The 15,690-nt window shown below is 41.1% G+C and overlaps 1 protein-coding gene across 3 annotated transcripts in view; it reads left to right on the top strand.

The window, feature by feature from the left end:
• The first annotated feature begins 483 nt into the window (after positions 1-483).
• The window catches only part of CCDC68 (coiled-coil domain containing 68), a 57,626-nt gene continuing 42,419 nt past the window's right edge, over positions 484-15,690 (top strand). For 2 of the 3 annotated variants that reach the window (XM_034943762.3, XM_034943761.3), the window contains exons 1-2: positions 485-1,332; positions 14,827-14,916. The gene's annotated coding sequence lies outside the window, so the exon portion shown is untranslated. Of the gene's footprint in view, positions 1,486-14,826; positions 14,917-15,690 lie in introns of all 3 variants that reach the window. The other variant, XM_063597323.1, reaches the window with a different exon arrangement.

The raw sequence follows: 15,690 nt of genomic DNA, 5'->3' as shown, positions 1-15,690 counted from the left end.
ACTGACATAAATGATTGAATAAACAAGAGAGATAGAACAAATCTTCCTTACAGAATCATTCTAAATAATAACATATAGATACTCCCTGCTCTGGGATGGAGTTTAATCTTGCCCTCATCTTGAGTGTCAGCTGAATTGAGTCATGCCATTCATGCCATTCAGAGTAGAGTGTATGGAAAGAGAAAAACAGCTTTGCAGTAGAGAAACCTGGCAGACACAACCTTAACTATGGGATCAAGGTCAAGTCACCAGTGATAAGTCACCTGGCCATCGTGCCATCGTCCCTGAGAGGATGCAGTGGGGAAGGCACTTCATCTCTGAGTCTTTCCTCCCCCAGTCTCATCATGAGAAAAAAACAGTAGACAATACCCACATGAGTGGGTGTCGAGGTACCCCCACAAAACTATACCTTACCAGAATACTTCATCACAGTACTTTACTAGAATTCTTTACAGCTGTCAAAGTCAAGAAAAGACAGAGAAACTGTCATGGATTAGAGGAGACAAAGGGCACAGGATGCTAAATGCAGTGTGGTATCCCGGCTGGGATCCTGAAAGGGAAAGGCGTTAGCCAAAAAGCTAGTGACAGCTACATCAAGTCTGGAGTAGTGTTAATAGTGGCAGATCAATGTTAATGTCTTTTAAAAAATATTTTTAGTAGAAATGAGGTCTCACTATGTTGCCCAGGCTGGTCTCGAACTCCTGAGCTCAAGCGATCCTCCCGCCTGCCTTGGCCTCTCAAAATGCTGAGATTACCACGGCGGGAGCCACCGCACCTGGCCCAATGTGAATTTCTTAGTTTTGACAAATGTGCCACAGTTATGGAAGCTGTAGGCATTAGGAGACACCGACTGAGGGGTATACAGACGACTCTCTCTACTATCTTTGCAACTTTTTTTAAGTTCCAAAAGAAAGTTTTTTAAAAAAACAACAAAATTGCACTTGTACTCCATAAATTTATACTAAAAACAATAAAATCAAAAATTATTTAAAAAACAAAAACAAAAGTTTATAAACTTAGGGTGCAAATAGAACCTTCTTGAAAAGCAGCGGCCGATCCCCTCCCCCCACCCGCCTGTACAGCACCGTAGCGAGGGGCGTGAGGGGCAGAGCCTGGCTCTCCAGCGCTGGGCGTACGCGTCCTGCCGCGACTCCTCCCCGGGGCCTCACCGGCGCCGGACTCTGCCCTGGGCGCGCCCCGCGGGGCGGAGCCAAGCCTGCGGGCGGTGGCGGCTGCACTCGCAGGGCCCTGGCAGCCGACCCTGGCCCCAAGGTCCGATCGCCCAGGGGAGGAGCAGCACCGGGACCCCGCGTCGGCTGGGCGCCCCACAAGGTAGGCGAGTCTGGCCACCTTCGGGCCCGGTCCCTGCGGCGCGCCCCCGCACCCCCTCCATGTGTGTGGGTGTCCAGGTGCCTTTCCAGCGGCTTCCCCAGTGGAGTTCCTGGCATCAAGGACATTTCCTGTAAAAGGGTCCTTGTTGAAGAGGTAATCCTCCCTGGAAACCTCGGTTCTGGGCTCGAATTTCCTGGGCGAGAAGTTTCTTCCCCATTGGGAAGAGCTGTTTTTCCGCAGAGAGGAACCCCTACTTAGTCCGGCGCACACCTGATTATTTATTTAGGTTGTTGTTATACAATCCGTTTGTCAGGGGTCCCCGCGATTTCTGCCTGCTAATTTCAGAGGCTATGGAGAAAAGTCCTGCGGTAAACGCCCTGACCTGGGAACTCCAGCGTGGTGGCTTTGACAGGTCACTGCGCTCGCATTTTTTAAAGAGCAGAGATGAATGAAAGTGGCTGTCTTCATTCATTTGTGCGGGCTTCTGCAGCCGCAGGTGTAGTAAAAAGAGCAGCCCATTGCTTGACCTTTTACTTAATGTTGAGTAGCATCATGAGATTTTAGATGTGGAAGTTACAGAGTGCTAGGCGGCTAGACAAAGGAACACTCTTATCTTACTAAAGATTAGTACGGGACCGTGCAAGTGTAGTTTTTAGATTGGATGATAACATAGCTGTGAATTTTCAGCCTTTTTGGAAGTGAAGACAAAATTGAATATAAGGATCAGAACAAGCAACAAGCCCTGAACATAACTGAAGGTGTACCTGCTCCCCATTATATTCTGATTGTTTTATTTTAGGAATCAAAACCTCTTTTACTTTCTTGGTGTATATAGTTCGGATGAAGTGTCAGAATACAAAAAGGAATTATTCTGTGTTTGTGATAGGGAGGAGATAATCTGTTCTTTTGATTTTACCTAATGCCATTAAATATTCAGAGCTACTGAAGTCTGGTTTTCCTGATATGTGAGCTGGGCAGGAGTGTCAGGTACCCTGGCAGACACAATTGGTGCTGTTGTTATGCTTTTCCCCCGCTGCCCACTCTCTTCCCCACCCCACTCCCAGTTTGAGAGGGAAGGCCCCTGACACAGAGGAATTTCTGCCCAAGGCAGGGAGTATCCCCGTGTGGTTCCTCAAATGTTTGCAGAAAGAATGAAAACAACTACACTTCCTGGGACCCAGGCCAACGTCATAAGGCCGACGTCATAAGAAGGTTCTTTCCTCTTGTTATTTACAAAATAAATTGATCCCTTGTCCTAACTAGAAAGAGACTTTTGAAATTAATACTGTTGCTATTTTGTGAATTACTGATAGGCATGTTATTTGTTAGCTTATTTGTTTACAGTATGCTCAACATTGAAGGTGAGTTGTAATCCAAATTTTGGCCAAAGCTAAAAAACGTAAGCTAGATTTAGACAAACCTGAAAAATGAGGTGTTTATTTGCTTGGAATAATGACTGAAAGGGGAAATAACTGAAGATTTTGATGGGAATGTAAAAGTCTTTTAAAATAGTAGTTTCTCATCTTTAGAACTGAGATATTTACATCAAAATTATATGGCTATTTATTGATTGAAAACATTTCATAACGCCAAAATTTTACCATGAATTTACTAACATGTTTAAATGAATGTCATTTACTAAGCACAAAAACAGCCATTTATGTAGGTTTGGAAAACGAGAGAGAGAGAGAGAGAGTGTGTGTGTGTGTGTGTACATTGTTTTAGAAACTATTTGGTACATCTGTAAATTTGTGGGCCTATTCATGTATTCATTGAAACAATATTTATTGAGGACACTGTGTTCTGTGTGGGAGAACCAGATGGGAGGGGAAGTAGGGTCTGGGCCAAACACAGCCCTGTGTAAATCAGACACATTTCTATCCTCCTGGAATTTACTACATTGGAGTCCTCCAGGCCACCCCAAGTCAAGGCCATAGATTTACAGACCCCATAAATGATCCATTCAATTTCGACAGTGACTAAAACTAGATTAGTTTCAAATCACATATTTCCTTTCACTGATTTAAAAAGTCAAGTCTAAAAATGATAGAGGAGCTTGCATGTTATTCTGCTCAGTGGTTTTCTCTTTTGTTTAGGTTGGGGAAGAACTTAGGAATCATGTGTTCCAGGCTTAATGTTATGAAATATTAACTTAAAATAGCTAAGTATCAATTTCATGCAAATTAAATAAAAACTAAACTTGTAGTATGGATGACAATAATCTAGAGACAAAAATTAATGAACAAAAAATTTAAAACTGAAAAACATCTATCCATTAAATTATATTTTTTCCTATAAATTAGAAAAATAAGACTACAGTTATATTCACCCCCCGCCAGAGGAAAACAGCATCTTTATTCAAGTTATTCTTACTTTTCCTTCTGTATTTTTTTTAAAAAAAGCTTTATTGGAGGTATAATTTACATACCATAAAATACATCCAAGTGTATAATTCAATGATTTTTGGTAAATTTACTGAATGGTGCAACCATTAGCACAATCCAATTTTAGATCATTTCATCATTCCCCAAATATCCCTGGGGCCTATTTGCAATCACTCACCGTTCTTACCCCAGCCCCAGCAACCCCTAATCTATTTTGTCTGTTTAGATCTGCCTTTTCTGGACATTTCATACAGATGGAATCGTACAATATATAGTCTTTAGCATCTGGCTTTTTTCAGTTAGAATAGCTGTTGAGGTTTATTCAGGTTGTCACATGTAGCTGTAGTTGGTTCCTTTTTATTGCTTAACTAGGATTTATTCCATGCCATGACTATGCCGCATTTTGTTCACCATTTGGTAGACCTTTCTGCAAATACTTTTGCATGGTAAAACAGATACATTGGTGCAGCTTCTATGGTAGCATAATGTGAGAATAACTGATATGAGCCAACCTCTTATTTGGTGCTTTGACTCTCTTCTATGATAATTTTAAATATGAATGCCAAGAGTTAAACATCCAGGTTCCTATTAAGCAGTGGTGTTTTCTGTGTGTAACTCTCCAACAAACCAATGTTAAGAACTTCTTACCTTGGCTGAGCACAGTGGCTCACACCTATAATCCCAGCATTTTGGGAGGCTGAGCTGGGCAGATCACGAGGTCAGGAGTTCGAGACCAGCCTGACCAACATGGTGAAACCCCATCTCTACTAAAAATACAAAAATCAGCTGGGCGTGGTGGCGTGCGCCTGTAATTCCAGCTACTCGGGAGGCTGAGGCAGGAGAATCGCTTGAACCAGGGAGGCAGAGGTTGCAGTGAGCCAAGATTGCACCATTGCACTCCAGCCTGGGCGACAGAGCAAGACTCGTCTGAACTTCTAATTTTCCCCAGCAATTTGGGAGGCTGAGGCAGGTGGATCACCTGAGGTCAGGAGTTGGAGACCGGCCTGGCCAACATGGTAAAACCCCTTCTCTACTAAAAATAATTTTTTAAAAATTAGCTGTGTGTGGTGGCATGCGCCTGTAATCCCAGCTCCTCGGGAGGCTGAGGTAGGAGAATTGCTTGAACCTGGGAGGTGGAGGTTACAGTGAGCTGAGATGTCACCACTGCACTCCAGCCTGGGCAACAGAGCGAGACTCTGCCTCAAACAAACAAACAAAAAAGAACTTCTTAACTTTGCAAGAACATTGACTTTTGTTATACCTCTGTTAGGAATCAGGAAACTGGAATAGCAGTTCCCAGCCAGCATTGTTTTCTTATATATCTCCACTGACCTTGCTTTGTGCTATTATGGCAAATGCATTTTGGGTGGTGGGGGCGGGTCATGCTTCACAACTTATGCTTAAATATCCTCTTAGGAAGATTTCTCTAGTAGAACAGAAATCCTTTTATAAAAATCTAGCCAGTTCTGTGAGCCTAAAAAGAAGACAGTGTCTCTCTGAGTGCCCTTAAGTTACTACTCAAATTGCAAGTTCCTTTTGGGGGGAAAAAAAGAGCATCAAAATAACTTGAGGTCTGTTTGTGTGTGTGTGTGTTTTTCAAGACGGGGTTGTATTCTGTCACTGACGCTGGAGTGCAGTGTCAGGATCCTAGCTCACTGAAGCCTCAAACTCCTGGGCTCAAGTGATCCTCCTGCCTCAGCCTCCTGTATGGCTGGGACTACAGGAATGTGGCACCACGCCTAGCTAATTAAATTTTTTTTTTCACAGATGGGGTATCACTGTGTTACCCAGACTGGCCTCCAATTCCCGGCCTTAAGCAATCCTTCCACCTTGGCCTCCCAAAGTGCTGGGATTACAGATGTGAACCACTGTGGCCAACTTTTGAAGTCTATTTTATTGGCAATTTAGAATGCAAACTATTTTTTTTAACATCTACAATTTGAAAAGAAGATAATGTAGGTTAAATAATATAGTTTTCCAAAGCTGAATGTCTTCATTTGCAACTCATTTTTTTCTGCTTGAAATGTCAAAACAACTTCCTAAAACTCCTAGGTGAGAATACTACTACTGTTTTGATGATCTGTTTGTGACTGGATGGAGTAATCAATCTTGTTTGGTAATACACCTTTGTTTCCTTGGTAAGGATTTTTAAAATTCTAAAACAAATGCATTTTTTTTCTAGCCTTATACTCACAATTTTATAGCAAGTATCTCCTAAGAGGTATTTACCATCTACAGGAATCCACCTTCATCATTCTCACTTTCATATACTCCAGGGATCGGGATCAGGATCAGGGCAGAGACATTCACCAAGCTATGTTGGTTTATCAAGAGAAAGAAGGCTTGAATAGTATTGAGCTGTAAGCACCTGCTATTTATTTTGATGAGGTCACTTACATTGTTGTGATCTCATACAAGGAACTTAGTTTTACCCAAAGTGGGAAGCTGCCTCTGACTCTTCTATCTTTCTATAAACACCTGGATTTTGGTAGGATGCTGCTCTTGGATAAGTCAAACATCTTCATGGTGTGGGAGGGTGGGCGATGGTGTTGATAAAAAGTAGGGTCATGGCCTGGCATGGTGGCTCACACCTGTATTCCCAGCACTTTGGGAGGCTGAGGCGGGTGGATTGCCTGAGGTCAGGAGTTTGAGACCAGCCATAGGCAACATGGTAAAACCCCATCTCTACTAAAAATACAAAAATTAGCCGAGTGTGGTGACACATGCCTGTAGTCCCAGCTACTCGGGAGGGTGAGGCAGGAGAATCGCTTGAACCTGGGATGTGGAGGTTGTGGTGAGCTGAGATTGAGCCACTGCACTCCAGCCTGGGTGACAGAGTGAGACTATGTCTGAAACAAAAAAAAAGAAAAGAAAGAAAGAAAGGAGGAGGGAAGGGAAGGGAAGGCAAGGGGAGGGGAGGGGAGGAGAGGGGAGGGGAGGGGAGGGTCCTGGCTGTTTCAGGCCCTGAATAAGTAGATATTTTCATCATTGTTCCAACAGTGTATGTGCAGATGGACAAATATGAAGAATGAAAACATACTGTGCATCTAGAAAGCTATTAGAAAAGGAATGGGTAGATGAGAAAAGAAGTTCTAGGTTCACAAATTAGATTTAAAGCTTGTTGGAAATATTCTTATATTTCTTATGTATTATTGTATATTTCCTTCTACTTTATCACCTTTAATAAACAGTGCTTACGATTAAGTTTTTAAAAATGTTTAAAAGGCTTTCCTTGTTTCTGTCATACTGAATGCTAAGTTTAATTGACTAGTCATGTAGCATGAGCTAGAATCAGCAGCCCAGTTGCCTGTTGTTTTTAACAACCCTGATTCCATTGCTCTCTATCTATGTATCTCTCTCTCTCTCTCTCTCTCTATATATATATATATGTGTGTGTGTGTGTGTGTGTGTGTGTATGTATATATATAATCATTTACACTCTTTTGGGGGTCAAGAATTTGAATGAAGAAAAACAAATCCAATTAATTTTGGCTTCCTGTTACTTCTGATAAAATCAGTGAAGTTTCTTGGATTTTGAAATCTCAATTGTGCATTGCTTTTTTTAGATCCTGCCAGATTACTATTTTTTAAATAACATGTACAAATTCATCTTTTTCAGTATAGACTATTGTAAGTTTTTGGAAATTGTTATAGTCATAGAACCATGATCACTAACAAGATATATTCCCCCACTCCAAAGTCCTATGTGTTCCTTTTGTAGTTAACCTGTCCCCCACTGCCAGTCCCAAGTAACCACTATCCCTTTTGATTCCTACAGTTTTTACTTTTCTAGAATGTCAGATGGAACCATAGAATATGTAGCTCCTTGAATTTGGCTGTTTCAGTTAGCATGATGCATTTGACACTTATCTATGTTGTTGTGTGTATCTGTAATACATTCCTTTTTTTTTTTTGAAACAGAGTCTGACTCTGTCACCCAGGCTGGAGTGCAGTGGCACAATTTCAGCTCACTGCAACCTCTGCCTCCCAGGTTCAAGCGATTCTTGTGCCTCAGCCTCCTGAGTAGCTGTGATTACACATGAGCACCGCCACAACTGGCTAATTTTTGTATTTTTAGTAGAGATGGGGTTTCGCCATGTTGGCCAGTCTGCTCTCGATCTCCTGACCTCAGGTGATCAGCTTGCCTCGGCCTCCCAAAGTGCTGGGATTACAGGTGTGAGCCACCATGCCTGGTCCATTCCTTCTTAATGAGGAGTTGCATTCACCTGTTGGTGAACATTTGACTTGTTTGCAGTGTTTGGCAATTATGAACATTTGTGTGCAGGTTTTATGGAATATAACTTTTCATTTCACTTGGATAAATACCAAGGCATGGGGTTTCTGGGTTGTATACTATGTATTTAACTGTATAGGAAACTGCCAAGCTGTTGTCCGCAGCAGCTCCACATTTTCCATTCCCATCAGCAACAGACAGGAGTTCCAACTGTTCCACATCCTCACCAGAACCGGTATGGTTTCTCTTTTTCCCCTTGCTGGATAATTTTTTTAAATGACATAAATTATGTTCAAGCTAAAATAATCCAGGACAAGCTCAGAAAACTGTAGGTATTTTATAAATTCCTGGGCTCTTCACTCCTAAAATATTTTATAGAGCCACAAATGACATTTTCTAAAAGAGCATCATGTAAATGTTGCAAGTGACTGTGACATATGTCATTGACCTCAGCTTCCTTTTATATTTTATTGACTGGCAAGTGTTACTCAGCTTTTGGGTTGACTTGTTAATAGAGAAGTTCAAATCAGGAGGAATAATTGGCTGATGGGTTAAGGAAGGAATAGTGAGGGGAAAACTAAGCTTGGGAATTGACACTTTCAAATCATGTCCTACAAGCAAATGTCCACAATAAGTTGTGAGTATAAACATCATGATTTAATATTAATTTAATGTGCATGAAGTCAGATGCTCCATTAAGCACTTTTCATGCATTATCTCATTTAATCCTCACATAACTCTGAGAAGGTTGGCATTCTCATCTGAATTTTTCTGTTGAGGAACCGAGGCTTAGGGAGTTTAAATGATTTTCCAAGACCTCCCAGCTGGTGATGAAGTGGAACAGAGTCTTGTAGGCAGAACAACTGAGTCCAAATCCCTTGTTTTTAAGCCATGCAGCCAAACTGCCTTTGTTCATGGAATAAATCTACTGGGACAACAACATCTGTTCAGGCTCCTGAAGGACACACCTGGGACCTCCCATCAGGAGTTCTGTGACTGTTACTTGGTGACCTACTTTGGAAAACTTTGATTCTTAAGCTATCTTGGGCCCAAGAAGTTGAGGCTTAGAAACTCCTTCAGAATGTAGCAGAGGCAAAGTGGTAAGTTAGAAGGAGCTAGTAGACTCATGAGAAAGAGCCAGACAACTCACGGTTTGGGATCCAATGGCCACCAACTAGTTATCTTTGTTTATCTTGTTGAGCCTTGTTTCTTCATCTGCAAAATGGGAATAATAATATCAACCTCTCAGGGCATATGTGAGAAGTATTATAGAGAGCATACCCTACCTGGCATATAGTCCTCACTTAACAAATCCTGGCCCCTCCTTCCCACTCTTCTCCAGATGGGAAGGGATGCATGTGCTTTGTACCTTTTTGCAGTTTAGTTGCTGAACTGAACATTGGCTGAAGCTTTCAGCTGTTTTTCAATGTTTCAAATTATGCCAGTGAACTATGAGGATAGACTATTTCATTAAAAAGACATCTGAATTTGGGGTCAACCTAATTGTGTTCAGTTGATGAGGTTCTTATAACCTTGAAAATCTTACATCCTTTTTTGTGCCTTATTGCATCTTATATATATATACACTGAAGATAATAACAATAACACAGTGAAGTAATGATTAATTTGGGCAATATATGAAAAATTATTTGGTAAATGGCACATGTTTTGTCAATAGTACATATTTATATATTGTGTTTACACCAATATTTCATTTTTCCTCCAAAATAGCTTTTATCTTATATCTAAGAATTTTCTATAGCACTGGCTATAATATATGTGTATATACAAATGATTAGCATGTAGTTGAATAAAATTAATTCTGCTTAGCAAAAGTTTAGATTCTTATTTGAAAACAGAACTTGGGTACAGTGTAACATGCATGTCTTTCGTATACTGTGCATCGTTTTCAGGTAAACTGCACAGTCACCTGAGATTTAGCCAGCTGACACTGGATGTCACCATTGTGCTGTGTAACGTAGCTGCAGAACAGGTGTGCTATTTAGTATTCAGGACACGGTTAGCCTCATCAAGGGTTTGGAGATAACGTTCGCTATTTTCCCTCATATAACCGAATTATCCATGTGGCACTTTTGTAGTAACTTACTTTTTCAGTTTCTAATATTCCAGCTCTATAAAATAGTGATCAGAAATGAACAAATAATCTCTTAGAACCAGGAAACAAAAATCTGAAAACTCAGAAACTGTGCTAAAACCAAGCAGGGCTCTTGATTGCAATCCAGAGTAATTGACTCTGGCTGACTTGGTAGAAGAAGAATTTACTGAGAGGATATAGAGCAGCTACCGGAATTGATGGGAGTGTTGAAACACTAGGTTTGGAAAATGGGAGGATCTCATATGCTAGGACACCGGTGAAATCAGGTTGTGGGATGAGGAGTTAGGATCCTCCTGACGTAGCCACTGGCCACTGGCCACTGGATACTGCCACTGAATTTCCTGCCACTTGGACATGAAGCACCACTCTGTGTCAGAGACTCCTTCCCTTTCCTGAACAATGACTGGATTTCCACTGCCTCCAGCTCCAACCAGCCAGATGGCCATTCCCTGAGTTGCACTTCCAGCGGGAGCTGTCATTTGGCTGATTCTAGGTGTTGTCCATGTGCCCCAGCTCCAGGGAGTGAGCATGAACAAGTAAGAGACCTTTCCTGCAAGACTCATACAGATGGTGCCTCAGCATATCTGGGAAGGAGATTCAAGCACTAGCTAGCCAAAACCTGCCAGACATCCAGCATGGTGCTTTTCAATCAGCAGCCCCCAGACGTGAGTGAATACCTCTGTGCGGTCAATCAGACTTCATTGTCCCTTCTCTGGGCTGACCTGGAGTCAGTTGTTTACACCTTGCGGTACCTGACAGCTTCACTCTGTCTTTGCCTCAATCTTGGGGGATCCATAATAGCCACTGCTAGACCTGTTTTAATGTGGCCAAGGAGACAACTCCTTAGGCAAACGAAGCCTCAAAAAGTTTAGATCAAAAAGAAAAAGGTCCTGCAACATTAAAAGAAAAGAAAATGGCAGACTTTGCTATGTGCCATGGTTTTCTTAGAACACTGCTCTAGGGACCGGGTGCTGTGGCTCATGCCTGTAATCCCAACACTTTGGGAAGCCAAGGTGGGTGGATCACTTGAGCACAGGAGTTCAAGACCAGCCTGGCCAACATGGCGAAACCCTGTCTCTACTAAAAATACAAAAAAATTAGCTGGGTTTAGTGGTGCAGCTCTGTAATCCCAGCTACTTGGGAAGCTGAGGCACGAGAATCACTGGAACCCAGGAAGTAGAGGTTGAAGTAAGCAGAGATCACGCCACTTTACTCAAACCTGGGCAACAGAGTGAGACAAGGTCTCAACAAACAAACAAACAAACAAAAACACTGCTCTAGGCACCTGCCAGCCTCTGCTCTTGCTTTCCCATTTGCCTGGAACTCTCTTCTCCTAGATCCCAGAAAGCCACATAGCTTGCACCTGATTTTCTTCATCTTTTGCTCAAATACCACCTCCTCAGATCAGCTTCCCTCACTGCTCATCTAGAACAGCACCTCCTTTTACCCTTGGTCCCCTGATCAGCTTTTCTTCACGTCACTCATCACAGCCTCCCTTAGACTCCCTCTATATTTACTCGTTTGTTTAATGTCTGTCTCTCCCTTTGTACTGAAAATCCTACGAAACTAGGGTCTTTGGCTCAGCCCTGTAACCACAGTTCCTAACACAGTGGCTTTCTATAAATATTTACTCTCTCAATAAATGAATCAAGAGTTAAGTAAAGAAAGGAAACACTCTTGTTACAGTCTCTACAATATAAACAGTGTCTGTAATCCTTTTCTAGGGTTGCTCTAACAAAGTGCCACACACAGAGTGGCTTGAACAGGGAAATGGATCATCTCTCAGTTCTAGAGCCTAGAAGTTCAAGATCAAGGTGTCTGTAGGGCTGGTTCCTCTTGAGGGCTGTGGGAGAGATCTTTTCGTGCCTCTCCCCTGCTTCTGGTGGTTTGCTAGTAATCGTTGGTGTTCCTTGGCATGCAGAAGCATCGCTACATCTCTGCCTTCATTTTCACAGGGCATTCGGTGTTCTCATCTCTCGACACATTGCTCCTTTTCATAAGGATATCAGTCATATTGGAGTAGGGATCCACCCTACTCCAGTGTGACCTCATGTTTACTGAACTAATTACACCTGCAAAACCCTATTTTTAAATAAAGTCCCATTCTGAGGAACTGGGGGTTAGGACTTTAACATGAATTTGGAGGGAGGACACAATTCAACCCATCACAGGCATTTGTTTGTGTTTATTGTGTAGTACTGCTATCCTCATGTCATTAACCAGAGCACAAGGTTTAGTTAGATTCTCCTGGGTGCCTGGTGGTATGGTGGTTTATCACATGGATTACAGTTCACAATAACGTGTGTGCATTGCTTTGTAGATTGTAAACTCTTCAATAGATGTTAGCATCATTGTTTGAGGAAACTGACAAATTATCGGTGCATTAGCAATAAGGAATTTCTACCACGGATTTGCTAGTCTTAAAGTCCCCCAAAGCAATTTTTCCTTCATAGCCCAGTAACAGATTATTTAAAATATAACCTGCTTCTTTCCTGGAAGAAAGGAAACCACCCAGATTTCATGTCGGCCTTAATTGTGGATAGTGGTTTCATATTTTATGTACTTGTTTGACAAATATGTACAAATCATTTATTATATATTAAATGTGCTGCTATAAGTGCTTGACAAATATTAACTCATGAAAACCCCACATTGATTATTGTTAATAATTAATATTATTTTCATTTTACTGTTAAGGAAACCGAGGCACAGAGAAGTTAAGGGACTTGACAGAGGTCACACAGGTATGGAGTGGCAGAATGGAGCCATGAGACTAGGCAGGCTGCCTCTAAACTGTTTCAGCTGTGGAACCCTCTTTCTTCACAGAAAGCCCCATGGAAAAATTCAGTGTGTGAGACAGAATAAAGCAGAGCTGGGGTGGTTGAAGTTGAGGTGGCAGAGCCCTGTCTATTCAGCAGCCCTCTGCCTCCTCCCTGGGAGCCCTGTTTGAAAGGCACTTGTCTAGGAAATACCTCCTCTTGGCGTGATGCCACCTGTAAGCTGTCTTCAATCCATTCTAGCATAAGACAAATAAAAGTCTTTCCTTACTTTAATTAACTGATTGTGATTTATTTTGAAAATTTTATCCCCTTAATCTACTTCTGGCTGAAATAAAATGCTAACATGGATTTTCCCCAGGATAGTAATGCCATATGGCAATTTGGACTTCGCCGGCTTATGTTCCCCTTGGGTTTCTTTATACCAACCAAGGACTCTGGGTACAAAAGTTTTCTGAACCAAAGACAGAAATGGAATTTAATTTCATATGGATACAGTTATAAAGCTTTGCAACCAGATAGATGTGAACTACCTGCCCTGCTTGTCTTCTGTGGCTATTGATAATATAAAATAACAGGGCAACACTATTGACAGTGACTGTCCAGTGAGTGCCTTCTGCTAGCAGGCATTTAAAAAAAAAAACTCATTTTCCTATCTCTAGGTGTTATCATCCCTACCTGACAGCTATGTAAGTGAAGACAAAGATTTTATGTAACTTGTTTAAGGTGGCCCAACCAGTGAGTGGAAAAGGTGGGAAGTTTTCAGAAATATCAGTCATCAAGAAACAAAATTCCTTGATTTTAAGAATAAAAGGTACATAAGAGAGTATATTTTAGGATAAAAGACGTAAGGCCCGATGCAATTTTCAAATTATGAAAGAGCCTGAGAAGGCAGTGGGATTCATTCTAAAGAGCGATTCATTCCTATGATAAAATGCCTCTTATCATTTGTTAATGTACACATTGCATAACATACTAAAAAGGAAAATGAAAGTAAATCAGTCAAATGGGACTGTAGATCCAGGGTACTGTACTGGAGGAAAAAAACAAACTCAGGCCGGATCGATTGCTTTGCTTGCCTCTATTTTCCCACTGGTCCTGCCCCTACTCCTTGCCAAACCCCAACCCAAAGGTCAGCAAACGTTTCCTGTAAAGGGCTAGATAAGGAAATATTTTAGGCGTTGCCTGCCACGTACTTTCTCTGTGACAACTACTGAACTCTGCTGTTTGTGGCGCCAAAGCGACATAAAAGATATGTACATGAATGGCTATCTTGTATTAGAGTAAAACTTCATTTATAGGCACTACATTTGAACTTCATATAATTTTCATGTGTCTTGAAATGTTCTCCTTTGATTTTTTCCAACCATTTTTATGAATACTAAATTTGAAATTCATATAATTTTCATGTGCCATGAAATGTTATTCTTCTTTTGATTTTTTTGTTTGACCATTCAAAAATGTAAGAACCATTCTTAGCTCTGGGGCTGTACAAACAGGAGGGAAACTGGATTGAGCTCCCAGGCTGGGGTTTGCTGACCCCTACCCTGGCCTGACCATCTTCTCTCTGGCTTCCAAGCACACTGCATATTGACTCTATGGGTGTTTCTCTTACTTCAAGCATTTAAATGTTGTTTTGCATCCCGGAAGATACTTCAGAGGACCCAGTAAGAGACGTACTTCCATTCACAGTTTGCAAAAGCACACTTGCAGAGTTGCTGCTGCCAAATCAACTTCAGCGGAAACAAATATTTAATAGAAGCCATAGCTGCTAAGAGGATTTATAATAAAATGGAAAATTATTGGCATCCTCTGTCAATTTCATTGAGGATTAAAGGATAAATGCAGGACTTTGTAGTATCCCCAGAAGTGATCTTGTTTCAAAGTGATGCCCTCAAATATGCAAATTCTTTGTGTTTTTTTTTGCAGCCTAGGTCACTGTTAGATTTTAAATATTTTGTTGTTGTTATTGTTTCTCTCCAGGGAAGCCAGTCTTAATATGATGGAAACATCTCTGAACTTCTAAAAGACCAAGGTTGGCGTTTTAGCTCTATTAATTTTACTTCGTCTTGGGTAAGTTAATGTCACTATGGGAGTGGAGTCTTGGCTTCTTATCAGTAACATAAGATTAATAATCCTACTCCACAGGGCTTTTTATTATAGTTTACTTATTAGTTATTTACTATTTATTATAGTAAATAATAATTATAAGCTCACTTTACATATTTCTTACCCCAGACCTGGATCAGCCAAGAAGTCCTAGTTTCCTTTTTGGTAGGATATGATATTCAAAGACCACAGTCTGGCCATGAGGGATGCTAACTGCTACTATTTCTAGGTTTTTTGGTGAATAAAGGTAGAATATATATTATTTAAAGGAAAATAAATCATTATTTTGTACCTCCTGGGTTCAAGTGATTCTCGTGCTTCAGCCTCCCGAGTAGCTGGGATTACAGATGTACACCATGCCCAGCTAATTTTTATATTTTTAGTAGAGACGGGGTTCCACCATGTTGGCCAGGCTAGTCTCAAACTCCTGACCTCAAGTGATCGGTCCACTTTGGCCTCCCAAAATGCTGGGATTACAGATGTGAGCCACCATGCCCGGCTTCACCGGCTTCACCTAACATTTTTGTTGTATATTTTATTTTTTCTTTTATGATAAATAATTGATTCTTCATGATGTTAACACAATTACCTGTTGGCTTTATTCTATAATGTGAACCTGTGTACATAAACACACCAAACACAGTTCACAGTTCAAAATGGCAATACCAATATTTCCACTAACAATATTATGAGTGAATATAGTTCAAGATTGTTTTGCTATTCTTTTTGTTCTTAGAA

The sequence above is a fragment of the Pan paniscus genome, chromosome 17 (genome assembly GCF_029289425.2).
Source record: "Pan paniscus chromosome 17, NHGRI_mPanPan1-v2.0_pri, whole genome shotgun sequence".
In the NCBI taxonomy this organism is placed as follows: Eukaryota; Metazoa; Chordata; class Mammalia; order Primates; family Hominidae; genus Pan; species Pan paniscus.
The sequence above is the reverse complement of the archived record's forward strand: the minus strand, read 5'-3'. Positions and strand labels throughout refer to the sequence as shown.